Source organism: Equus caballus, chromosome 20, assembly GCF_041296265.1.
Source record: "Equus caballus isolate H_3958 breed thoroughbred chromosome 20, TB-T2T, whole genome shotgun sequence".
NCBI lineage: Eukaryota > Metazoa > Chordata > Mammalia > Perissodactyla > Equidae > Equus > Equus caballus.
The window spans coordinates 19,281,275-19,295,361 of NC_091703.1; the positions used below are offsets into that span (position 1 = coordinate 19,281,275).

Genomic DNA, 14,087 nt, shown 5'->3' on the forward strand with positions numbered 1-14,087 from the left:
CAGGTGAAGAGGATAAAAGATTGCAAAAGAAAGGAGATGACCAAAATTCTTTTGGGCAATGGACATGAGCCATAAGACTCCAAGAAAGGGAAGAAGCAAGAGGGAAACCTTCCCTAATTCATCCTCTGCAGGACTCTGCTCCTAATTCTGAGTCTGTATGGGGAGAGCAGTCCACTCTCCCTCAAGATGGTGGGATATTATCCCATGGTGGTCCTCAACTTTCAGATGCTTGACAGGACTCCTGTCCAAAAAACCAGAGTGAAATGGAAAGAGATTTGGAATAAACAGAAACCAAATGTCTCTCTTCTCCCTCAAGTTAATCTTCTTTCCAAACCACATCTATAAAATTACAGGGACCCACTTGTGCTCTGCAGTGTTTGCCAATAAAATAGACCTGCATTCTAAGAAAGAGAGGAGGAATAGAATTAAATGAACATGGAATAACTCCCTACTATGCGTTAGACTCTCCACATATTTTATTTATTTTAACCTTCTCCTTTTGTCATGAGTTAAACATTGAAAAACCTCTACTTTGTAGGAATTAAATCTCAGATTGAGTAACATATTTGAGAAGCAACAGTGAAATATTCGAATCTAATTTCTTTGTCTCCAAAGCCCTGTTCTTTCCTTTCCTGACTAAGCAGCAAAGCAGGAATTAGCTGAAAATTAATACAGATTGAAGCTAAGAGGTAGGAAACAATGAATAGTTACTAGTTTTTCTTGACTTACAGTTTTTGTCAAATTTTTAGAACAGTATTTAGACATAGAACACAGTAAATGATAGCTATTATTATTTATGGTATTGATTAAAATTACAATTATACCCATTCTTCCTACTCATTAGAAATGCAGCTGCAGTATATTTACATGAATCGTTTTTATGTTCAGCTTATTCAATGGTGCAACTATTACGTAAAGAGCTGTGAATTAGTTTTGAAGGAGGCACAAAATAAAAAGGACATGATTTTGCACCTTGAGGACTATATAGTCAAGCAGAGGATCACACAATTAAACAAGTAGCTAGAATGAAAGCTAATATATAATAGAGGTGGTGATACAAAGTGCTATGAAAATATTTCAGCAAGGCACTCAAGATAGGTTTTATTTAATGGTATTTGCTTGATCGTAGGTTATGACATATTTGCAAGATTTGGCAAAAATAACAATAAAGGAAATGAAGATAGTCATAAGCAGAAGCTAGAGGAGACAGATATAGATGGCTGATTAATGACATTTTTTGGTGTTCTCATTGTCCATATGCTAGAGTGAGTCATCATGATTAGTGAAGCTCAGGACAGAAAATTTTGGATCACTGTAATCTTTCTGAGACTGGTTTCCTAAAATAAGGTCATTTTGTAAGGTAAAGTTTATATGGTAGATGGATTGAAAAATGGCTCCAAATTTCTACTGCTTTTTCTATCCAAACCCCTTGCAATATGATTATATCTCTTCCCATCAAGAGGGGAGAGTCTATTTCTCCAGCCCTTGAGTATGGGCTGACCCTATGATTTGTGTTGGCCAAAAGAATGCAGTAGAAGTCTGTGCCAGTTCAAGAAGCCTTAAATGATTCCATTTGCTTTCATGGAAAACTGCCACCAGCGTAAGACCAAACATAAACTACATGGAATAGAGCTGAATCAGTCCAGTTGTGATAACTGAGACCCGAGATATGCGAGAGAGTCCAACTGAAAAGGCTACCAGATCTGCAGCTGAACACAGGCCAATGAGCTCTAGCAAGCCCACTCAGATCAGAAGGAATTAATCAACCCATATGTTCATGAAAATTTTTTAAAAAGGTGGTTATTTTAAGCCACTAAGGTTTTGGGGTGACTTGTTACACAGTAATAGTTAACCGATACAATACATATAATATTCAACTTTTTTCCCTAGACAAATGGTATGGGCGATCTCTGTTTCTCTAAATACAAAAATAATGGTGTGAGCCTGAAAAATCATAGTCTATTGACTATCTCTCATTTGACAAAGATGGAGTAAATTTTAGGATAAGAAGTGTTTTCTGCTGTGTGAAAGTAATCTTTTCACTCTTACAAGCAAAGCAATTTTGAAGGAATCACTACCCACTATGTATCTTTGAAAAAAAGATGTCAGACTTCTGCCTCCAGCCATGATGGATTAACAGATTTATCCTCACACCATAAAAATCTAGCAAAAGGGAACAAAACTAGAAAAATGGACAAATACATGAAGCAATTGTTTCAGACATTAGACAAAAGATAAAGCAGGATGGTTATCTTGAGAGGAGGAAACAATCAAGGTCAGCACTATGATCACCCCAGATTTCTACTTGTAGTTACTTTCCAGACCATAATATAGGGAGGGCAACCTAACATAGAGTAAAGATAACGCTAAACCTGCCATAGCAACATTTAAAAACAAGTTTTGTATTTTTTGTGAGGAAGATTGGCCCTGAGCTAACATCTGTGCCAATCTTCCTCTATTTTATGTGGGATGCTGCCACAGTGTGGCTTGATGAGTGGTGTTAGTTCCGCACCCAGGATCTGAACCTGTGAACCCCAGGCTGCTGAGGTGGAGCATGCAAGCTTAACCACTTAACCACCATGCCACAAGGCCGGCCCCTAAAAACAAATTTTGAAGGTATTGAGCTAAACTGCAAGATACTTAACTCCCTGCCTTGACAAAATCCAAAACTCTTTAAGGGAAGACAGCAAAATCGAGCACTCAACAATGGGAAATTCACCATGCTCAGCATCTGATAAAAACTATTACACATGTGAGAAATCAGGAAAATGAGACTTGTAACAAAGAGAAAAAAAATAAAATAGAAATGGACATACATATCACAGAGATTATGGCACTAGTAGACAAAGAATTTAAAGCAGACTTTATAAATATGCTCAAGTATTTAAAGAAATACATGGGCAAAATGAGTGATAGAAAAGAATCAAATGGTAGAGATGAAAAATACAATATTTATATTTTTTAAATATTACTCAATTGTGTTAAAAGTATATTAGACACTGCAGAAGAAAAAATTAGCGACCTTGAAAATTTAGCATCAGAAACTACCCAAATTGACACAAAGAAAGAAAAAAAACCTAAGCAATTATAATAATAAAAAAGAAAATATCTTCAATGTATAATCTATAAGATCACATATATCTCAATCTATAAGATCTTTAATTGGGCTTAATTGGAAACCAGGAAAGAGGGACAAAGGAAATATAAGTATATGGCTTTAGGTTCTTACACTATTCTTGAAGTAGCATGTTATATGAGGGTAAGCTAACATAAGCTAAAGATGCAACTGACTGAAAAATAAAATGCCATTAGTGTAGGTAAAGTGAGATAGTAAAAGTATTCGTTTAATTCAAAAGATAGGAAAGAAGTAAAAAAAATAGGAAGAAATGAAAAAAATAGAAAAAATAGTACGATGGTTATTATAATCCCAACAACATGGATAATTATATTAAATACAAAAAACCTAATCATTCTAATTAAAAAGCATGGAGTCACATACTGGATTATAAAGGAAGACATGCTGTCTACATGAGAAACAATTTAAAATAAAGATATAGATAGGTAAAGTAAAAAAAAAGATGGAAAACAATATAAAATGCAAGCACTAATCAAGAGAAAACTGGAATGGATATACTAACACTGACTACAGTACATATCTGAAAAAGGAATATGAGAAGGAATAAAAGGGAACATTTTATCACAGAGTCAATTCATCAAGAAGATATAACAACCTTAAACGTTTATGTACCTGATAACAGAACTTCAAAATACCGGAAGAAAAATCTGAGCAAACTGAAATGATCAACAGACAAACTCTCTATTATAGCTGGAAATTTTCATACTCCTTTCTCAGTAGTTAATAAAACAAGTAGTCTTGAAATCAGTAGAATATGGAAGACTTGTAAAACACAATCACCAACTTCACTGAATTAGCATTGTTGATGGGAATGTAAAATGTTTCAACCACTTTGGAAAACAATTTGGAAGTTACTTATCAAGTTAAACATACACTTAATGCATAATCCTACGATTCCACTATTAAGTATTTACCCAAGAGAAATGGAGAAACATATATTCACCCAAAGACAAGTGCGTGAATGTTCTTAGAAGCTTTATTCACTATAGCTGCAAACTAGAAATAAGTCCGTCACTAGGTGAATGGATAAACAATTTGTGCTGAATTCATATGATAGAAAACTACTCAGAAACAAAAAGCAAAATCCATGCAACCAGGCAGTTTAACTCAAAAACTCTATGCTGCGCAAAAGAAGCCAGATCCAAAAAAATGTATGTGGAATGCTTCCATTTGTATGAAATTTCGCAAAATGTAAATGACAGAATGCAGGTAAGTGTTTTCTTTGGGATTAAGGAAGGATGAAGTGCCCTGATGCAAAGGGACATACAGAAACTTTTTGGTTTTATGGAAATGTTCTATATGTTGATTGTGGAGGTGATTACACAGAATATACTTAAAATAAGTGTGATTTGTTGCATGGGGATCCTACTTTAATAAAATTGATTTCAAAAAATGATGTTAGTTTTTTATCCCATTCTTAATACCAACCCCATTTAGATAAATATAACATAAACTCAGTGTGTTAGTTAGGAGATAATCTTTAAGGAGAAGCATTCTGTGGAATTAATGTCTGGCAAGGAGAATCGATGTCTTAGAATTTTTAATTAAAATTGGCACATCTTTTTCTTTTCCAAAATGGGAATGTGAACACAAATGAGTTTCAACTAGCAGGGAAATCCAGCCATTAAAAGTTCCCTCTCTTGATTAAGAAGATGATATAACAAGGGACAAAAATGAAGCACCCAAATACAACTTGTCTATGTTTCTGTTATTCCTGAATGTCTGATGAATGAAGCATTATGGTTATACAGATACCTTAGTGAAATGGAGAACTAAGCACTAACTCAGTGCTTTACAACTCTTTTAGTACATATTGAACATGCAGAATAAAGAGAGAAAACTAAGGTTAATTAATCTAAGTGATGCTTTTAACTTGGTTGGGAAATAGCAAAGAAGGAGACTATTTTAGCAAAGGGGAGATAATAAATCTAGTTTCAGACATATTGAGTTAGAGGTGCCTATAAAATCTCCAGCTGGAGATATCCAGTAGGCAGATGGTAATACAAGCTTGGAGCTTTAATGAAAATCATAGGTGCTGCTCGGGATATAGGTGTGGAAAGAGAGATTGGGAGGAGAGCAAAAGGAGAGGAGAGTTTGGGAGGAGAGGGAAAGGAGAGATGAGGAAAGGAGAAGAAAGAAATGGTTAATTTCTACTGTGGACTTGTCTTTCAAGAAGTAGCCTAGTTAAAGGGAAGAGAAAGAAAGAAAGACTTAAGGAGAGCTAGCTAGGAATGAAATTTATTTCTCTGATTCTCTACATCAACTGGGTGCCCAATGATTTAATCCTATTCTGACACTGCCTGGAGTTAGCATCAGACTCCACAGTTTTAAAGGCTCAATCCCACAAGACTGCCCCCAGCTATCTGCACTTCCATCCAACTTGGCTACAAATTCAAGGGTTCCCATGACCTTTCCCTTCCCTTTAGATCTGATAATTCACTAGAATGCCTCACAGAGCTCAGGAAAACGCTTTAGTTGTGTGTACTGGATTATTACAAAGGATTCAACTCGGGAGCAGCCAAATGAAAGAGATGTATAGGGCAAGGGATGGTGAGAGTGGGGTGGCGGGCTTCCACACCCTCTCTGAGCACACTACCCTCTCAGCCCTTCCAAATGTTCACCAATCCGGAACTTCTTTGAATCTCATTGTTCAAGAGATTTTATAACCCAATCTCTCGCCCCCTGCTTCCTCCCCTCCCTGGAGGTTGGGGTGGGGCTGAGAGTTCTCATCCTCTAATCACATGTTTGGTCTTTCTGGTGACTGGTCCCTATCCTGAGGCTATGTAGAAGCTCTATCCTGAGTCACTTTCTAGCAAAGACTCAGATGTGTTCCAGAGGAGCTCATCATGAATAACAAATGACTGTCCTATCACTCGGAAAATTCCATGGGTTTTGGGAACTCTATGCCAGGAACATGTGTCAAAGACCAAATATATACTTTTATTTATTTACTTATTTATATGTACTTTTACCACAATATCTATCAACTGAGGCATAGAAACCAGCAAAGAGAATGAGGTACATATAGAAGGGAAAAAATTAGATTTTTATGGTCTCCATGGAAATAGAAATGTAATAAAGAGCACAACCCAAGTGGTAATGTTGATTTTGAAAAGAAGGAAGAGAGATGCACATTTGGGGAACACAGAAAAGAAAGCGATCCGGCTGGATTCAGATTATATATGTATGTATGTATATACGTATGTATGTATATATGTATCTATCTATCTATCTATCTACACTGACGCTCAAACTTGAAGTTTGATGACAGGGAAATTGAAGGAGGAGATTGAAAGAACAGGAAAACTGACTCAAGTCAAGTCAGAGGCTTACTGTGCAGCTTTAGGTGTCCTATGCAGCTGAAAGTCATAAATTTGTAGGGTCCCCCTCTATGACATTATACAAATTCCACAACAACATTGATGTCCCAGAAGCAAGAGCAGAGAAGTTGAATGCTTGCCTACTGATTTATTGGGAATTTTGTTTTGACTTCACTGTAGTGCCAATGTAAGAGGAAATCTTCCTATGACATTTTGTGTTTGAAACTTGTCCAGTATTTATTGATTGGGCTTCTGAAAACTACAAAGCAAGGTTGAAAATTCAAAAGACTTGGTAGGAACCTTTGGATCAAAAAGGAGTATTAGCTCATAGGGTCTTGTTGGGGGCTAGAGAAAAAAATAAGGCTATCGAATATGGAAGATCAGTTTTCAGGATACATGCCTTGGCCAGAGAGAGGAAAATTTAGTGGGAGAAAGGCTTTAAATATATTTAAGGCCTTCAGGGCTTTGAGGAGCAGGCTCAGAACTAAGTTTATGTGAAAGGATGGCATTGTGGCTGATAATGGCCTGTCAGAAGCTTATAAAAGTTTTCCTGCTTCTCTCTTTTGTTTCCTGTCTGCATTCCACATCTTCAGGGCACTTCCTCTTTTCCTTTTCACTCAGCATACTGGGACAGTGGAGGAGGCAAAGATAGGGGTGTGGGGAGGGCAACATTAGTTGTCATAATTTCTTTTAGACCTAATAGCTCAAAATTAACAATTGGGGCAGGGTGGAGGAGAGGAAATGGGCTGGGAGTGGGAGTGGAAAGGACTGGGCAAAGTGAGAAGCTGGAGATGAGGTCTCAGTCCTGAAAGTAATTATATCTTACTGGCAATAGGAGCAATTTGTGGTTCAGGCATTCCTAAGTCAGAAATTACCTTTTGTTGGATGTATATGTATGTGCCCCAAATTGACTATTCATTCTGTTTATTTACTCCCATTGTAAGTGTTTTACATAGAACATTAAATTTTAGTGTCACAGTTTTCAAGACTTAGATTGGTTAAGTGGTCCTAGGGTTCTGGTCACCACTGAGCTAGAACATCTTTTCCTTGATCCTGTCTATGGTCGCTTCCAATTTTCTTTATTCTCAACCTCTCTTTTAATATTCACTTGAAGAAGAAAAAAATTATGTTTGTGTGTGTGAGTGTGTCTGTGTGTGTATAGCAGCAGAATGAAGCGAATTTTGAAAGTTGTGATGTGAACTCAGTTTGGTTGTCATTTAAATTGTGCTGTGTGTGAGATGTACTTCTGAAGAGCACAGGGTCCTAAGGATCATATTTTCTTAAAACAAAACATGAAATCCCATTACGTCCTATGTCTGAAGATAACATCCAATTTATGTGTATGGAAATGAAGAATAGTTACAGTGAAAAGCATCTTATTCCTGAAGGATTTTTCACAGTTATGAACTACTCATTTTGTACAACTCAAGTTGATTTTTTTCTTACCTATATGAAATAGTAATAGAGTTTTATGCCTTTCTATAACCATAGTATAAGGATAGCCTGAAATAGAACAAAAATTCCCATGAAATGTTAAATGATTCAAAGCCACTTTATTAACCGAGATCCTTGTTCCATCTTTTGTGTGTGTGTGTGAGGAAGATTGGCCCTGAGCTAAAATCTGTTGCCAATTTTCCTCTCTTTACTTGAGGAAGATTGTTGCTGAGCTAACATTTCAACAATCTTCCTCTATTTTGCACGTGAGATACCACCACAGCATGGCTTGATGAGCACTGTGTAGGTCCGAGCCTGAGATCTGAACCTGTGAACCATGGGCCACCAAAGCAGAGCACACAAACTTAACCACTACACCACCAGGCTGGCCCCCAACAACTTTTAAAAAGTAAATATGAATGCATAAATAAACACGTGGCAGACCCTTTGGAGCCTCCTCACTTGTTCCACTGCCATCAAAATTATAATCCCCAGCAGCTGATTAATATAAAGGAAGACATATGTAAATTGAAAAAGTTATCTTTTAACAAACTTTACTAATGTCTCTTTACCTAGTAATTGGGTGAAATAATTTAGCAAAATACATCCACAGTAAATAGGTTTATCTTCCAACCTAATGTGCTTTTCCATCTTAACTGAGCATAAAATTATATCTTTAAAGATCTGTGAGTAAGAAAGGCTTGACGCCTCTTGAACTGTTCAGTGTAACATATGGTTTTAAACGCAACAATTTCATCTGAAGCACACAGTATCTGCAAATTTGAGCTAATGTTCCTGTGAAAACAAGAAGGGATTTATGCCCAAAAACTAAAGAAGAAAAAATCTTTTTAGCTACCATATGTAGAACACTGAAAACTGTATATAAATAGAAAACAATATTGACATTTATGCATCTATAATTTTTTAGAAACATATTTTTACATCTAGTATTCTATTCAAACATTAATGGCAAGAGGGATCTTAAACGAAAATTTCTACAGGGTTTGGGCAGGTGATATATACAAGTAAGCAGGCCCAGTGAGGATTAAAGGGAACCTGAGAGGCTGCCCCATCTAAAGGAGGCAAGTGCTTCACGAAATCCTATAGGTTATTGCCATGGACTATTGCTGGCCTAGGGTGGCCAAATCTGCCAAATTTTCAAAGGATGCCCCTAACCGGATTTTGCGTAAAATCTCACAATGATGTTGGCAACAAGATTTTTATTTTAACATGATTTGTTTTAAAATAGTTCTGTAGGTCAGATTTGGCATGTCGGCTGCTGATTTGTTACCCCAATAGCTGATGCAGGTTGTTGAACGAATGAAAGGGTACATAGTAGGTGGGCAGGAAGTAAAGGGGGATGGGAAGGAGGAAGGAGAGAGGAGCAGAAGGGAAAAGGGAGAGAGGAAAATAGATTTTCCAAAATATACACCGAGATTTAATTTTAATTTCAGTAAAGAAGATTATCTAAAGTACTAACCTCAATACAAATGAAAATCAAGTTTATTAAAAGACATATACAACTGACTAGACTTTACAACCTCATTTCTTTCTGATGAGCTGGATAGACTGAAAGCCTCAGGTAGACTTTGGAATTAACTTTGTGTATAGGAGATAGGGATCAAGATTTATTTCTTTCAATATGGATATAATGTTGTCCTAGCACCGTGTGTTAAAATGACCATCCTTTCCACAATGCTTAACCATGTCACCTTTACTGTAAATCAAATAGGTACAGATATAGATATAGGTATAGATATATCCACCTGTCTGTCATCTATCTGTTTCTGGACTCCATATTCTATTTCATTGCTTATTGGACTTTTGTGACAGTACCACACTGTCGTAATTACTGTCGTTTTATAATAAATCAAACTTGGTATTGTAAGACTTTCTACTTTGGTGGGGCCTTTTTTCCTGGAAAGTGTTGGCTATACTTGGCCCTGTGTATTACCATATAAATTTTAAATCATCTTGTTAATTTCCAACCCCTTTGGAAAACATTTTGATCACAACTGAGCATGTGTACGCAGGGACTCCACTTTAAGTACATTCCCCCCCAAAATGCAAACACCATGCACTGAAAGACATATACTAGAATGTTCATAGCAGCACTCTTTGTAATAGGAAGGAACTGGAAACAATCCGAATGTTCTACCACAGTAGAATGAATAAATTAATGGTTTCATATTTATTCAAGTGAATGCCATCTACAGCGGTGAAAATGAACTACTACTATAAGTAATAACATGGATGGATCTGATGCTATTGAATGAATGAAATATAATTATGAAATATATAATGAGATATATCTGAGTACAAATTATGATTCAATTGATATAAACTTCAGACACCAGCAAAGTAAAGTGATGGTATTAGAAGTCAGTATATTAATCATCTTTGGTGTGGAATGAATGACTGGGAGTGGCATAAGAGAGACTTTGAATGTTTGTAATCTTCTTTTTCTTGGCCTCGATGCTGGTCACCTAGGAGAATTTACTTCGTGAAAATTCCTCAAGCTGTACATTTATGATTTGTGTACCTTTTTATACATATATTACACTTCAATAAAAAATTATGTGAAAATACGGATGTAGTGCCTGAGGTGTAATAGCTGTTTTCTGTTGTTCTGTTTTGTTCATTTTTTCACTACAGTGCAAGATGTGTCAGCAAACAGAGAAGTCTGTGAGGCCAGCAACATGGCATTATAATTTATGGCATAACATACAAGGCTTTTAGTTTTATATTGCGCTGTCATATGTCAGAAGAGCCCATGGAAGAATCTAAGGAGTTGTTATAGTGAGGAATGTGCACAGACAGCAGCTGACTACCAGGGACCCAGAAAAAGAAGCCACAGAGGAAAAGATAGAACAAGAGGGAATTAAATGGGTACCTGTATCATAGAGAGGTCATAGAAGTCATCTCATCACACTTCTTTTTTGTTAAGAAAATGTTTTTACTTTCCTTTCACCTATGATTATAAACTAAAGACTTACCTTGATGCAGCATCAACTATGAAGACAAATTCTGCAATGACATCCCAAGGTTTCTAACTATCAACTCTAGGGTTTTTGTGAATTGTGTCCATCACTACAAGCAAGCTCACAAAATCAAAAAAGAGCTTAACAGCAACTGTAAGGATAGAGGAATTGAGTCCGGCCACAGGGCTCACTGCTGTCAATTTTACATGATATTATCAGCTAAGAAAATCATGTGCTATTCTCTCAACAACTTGGTGATGTAGACAAGAAAACCAATGTTTGGGATGTTACATACTTCATTCCAGGTTGTATTAGTAGTGAAATTCAGGTCCTTGGCTCCCAAATTTGAGTTTTTTCTATTAGACTGGTTATTTTCGATTGTTTTTAGCTCCAGGACTTTGTCTTTAAGGGATAGAAAAGAAAGAAGTATAATATGCAAACAGACCAACGTGGGGCCACTCTGAATGAAGCAGCATTGGAAGAATATACCCAGGGCCCTACTGCTTCATGCTCTCCCTTCATCCTCTCCTTCTCAGCTTCCAGCCCCAATCCTCAGGCTGTCCTCCTAGAGCCCGTCCTCAGCCTGGGCTTTCCCCAGAAAGCAGAGTGTACAACAAGGACTCACACGTAGTAGTTTACTTTGGGGTAAGATCCCAGGGAATATGATGGGGGTACTGGGAAAAGAAGAAAAGAGAAGAAAGGGAAAGCCAATACTGTAGTGTATTATGGAGCTGGTTATCCCTGTGGGCCACTGGGATTCGTTCCTGCTGGACTCTCTGCGGAATCCTACAGAATGAGCCTCAGAAAACTGCCCACTTGAGGAATGGGAAAATGGGAACATTAGCTTACTGACTCTTGCCTCCTTTGGTCTAAGAATCCCCTTTGGAGTATTAACCTCCCTCACATTTCTGGTTTCGTGCCTGTACAAGCAGAAAGTAGTTCCCATAGGCGCGCTAGGCTGCAGCATCAGAGACCTGGGATCAAAACCCAGAGATGTGTGGTACAGTCAAGGAGAGGGGCTCTCAGGTTTTCCTTGAGCAAAACTGGTTTCTGCAGAAATGCTGGAGTAAAAGGTGGTTTGAGAGATGTAAGGCAGGGCCCAACAAGCGTTGGATACAAACTCTAGGTTCAGCATCCTTAGGCCTGTTTCGCTGTGGCGCTGCATGTGTTACACCTGGAGTGTTCCAAAATGCAGACTCCTGGGCCACGATGCAGAACTGCTGAATTAGAATCTCCTTAGCTGGCGTTTGTTTTACATAAACACTGTTAGGTAATTATGCACAATAAAGTTTAAGAACCAGGACTGTACATTTGTATTTGATTCAGGACTACTACTGCTTCTTATGAGATGAAGCAGTTACTAATACCAAGTACTGTGAAACAGGAGGGTGGTAGAACAATCATTTTGTAAATGAAGATTATGCATCCCACACTCTTATATTCTACTTGGGAATCTTCTCTATTCCTTTAGGTTTTATTTCACACGTTTCAACTTCAAGCCTTTTGGGTTTTGTTGAAATACTCTTGACATTTATGCTTGGACACTTGCAAAGTTTCTTCTCTTTACATTATTAAGCATTTTATTGATTGGTTTTGGCCTCTGTACTTTCTCCAGATCTATTTTTCCCCTAACTTTCTCACTCTTCAGGGTATTTCAGGTCTAAATGTTGACCAAATAATTCTCTACACTATAATTTAGAAAATATTTCCTCTTGGGTCAGGAAAGTAAGAGGTTTTATTGCAGCTCAGTTCCAAAAGTAGTAGACAGAGCCTGGATGTTTAAACAGGGCCTGAAGCAAGGTTTTGCCAGCGTTTCAGAGGCTGCATAACAAATATTCTTTATTTGCTTCTTCAGGTGTTGGAGTTAGCTATAGCCTCCTGAAGGTCATCCGTTAGCCTTCACTCCCTGCTACCCACACCAACCTTTATGAGTCCCCTACGAAAATAAAAATCACCCAGGAGGGATCACACTAAGCTATAATCAGTTAATACCTTACTTTTCAATTAACACTCTAGCAGAGATTATTTGAAAGTCAGTTGAGAATCGAAACAAGGGGGGCAGGTTGGCACTTGGAAAGCCTGGTTAGAATAAAATGAAAGAAACATAAAGGAGGAAAGGAAGGAAATCTTTACAATTTTGCTTGAAACTGGTAGGGGGTCATGGCCCTTCGAATCACTTGGGCTAACTTAAATTGCCAACCTAGGGTCTTTAAAAGGCACATTATTTTCAAAATTTGATTTTTAAGAGGAATCAAGGTTTTCCCTCAGGGACAAGGAAAGCCACAGACCCTCCACTTCTCAGTCATTGCTTGATATTAGGCCTCTACCAGTGTATGACTATAGTACACAGACAGAGATTTAAAAAAAGGTCTTTACAATTTCTGTGTTATCTTTTGTTTGCCCTGTGTTTACAGCCAACGGAGCTCAAAGGTAAGGGGTGCTCAGGCCAGTCGTATTTGTGTGGGGCTTGCTATTCTAGTGGGCTGCCAGGAAGGAAAACATTGGACAAATTACACTCCATTTTGAGGCTGATCCTTACGCAAAAATAGCAGCATCTCTTCTCCAAAAGGACGAAAGTAAGTTGGTTGCCCTAATTCCAAGAAGTTACTTTTGTGGTCATATTGTGCAACCCATTCAACAATGGCCGCCCAGAATTATTTTTTCACTTTGTATATATTTTAATGCAATTTTTGGTACAAAAAAATATATGTGACATATAAGTATGTATGTTTGTATGTATATGTATATGTTAAGTTATAAAGTGAGATAATGTGATGAACAACTGTGAACCCATTATCCAATCCGTGTTTGAACATTGTCCCCAAACTTCCCTCTGTTTCTTTTTTTCCCAGCTTCCAAAATCTTGTCTTGCACAAGAGGTAACCAGTACCTCGAATTTTGTGTTATCATTGCCTAGCCTATTTTTATAGTTTCATCACATGTTTGGAGGTATAACTAAACAACAGATTTTTCAGTTTTTGAGCATTACTTTAAATATATCACAGTGGATATCTTCTTATGAGACTCATTCTTTTTCACTTTGCATCACATCACTGAAATTCATTCGTGTTGTTCCCTGTAGCTGTAGTTCAACCGTGTGGATTTCGCTGAATAGTTATGTCACAACTGATTTATCTATTCTCTTGTCAAAGGGGAAGTATTACTTTCAGTTTATTGTTGTTTCTATGAATATATTCTTCTATGTCTCTTGGTGCA

General features: G+C 37.3%; 1 long non-coding RNA gene across 4 annotated transcripts in view; it reads left to right on the forward strand.

Annotated features, from left to right (window-relative positions):
• The window catches only part of LOC138919392 (uncharacterized), a 271,898-nt gene that overhangs the window by 50,842 nt on the left and 206,969 nt on the right, over positions 1 to 14,087 (forward strand). The gene's annotated exons all lie outside the window — the stretch shown is intronic.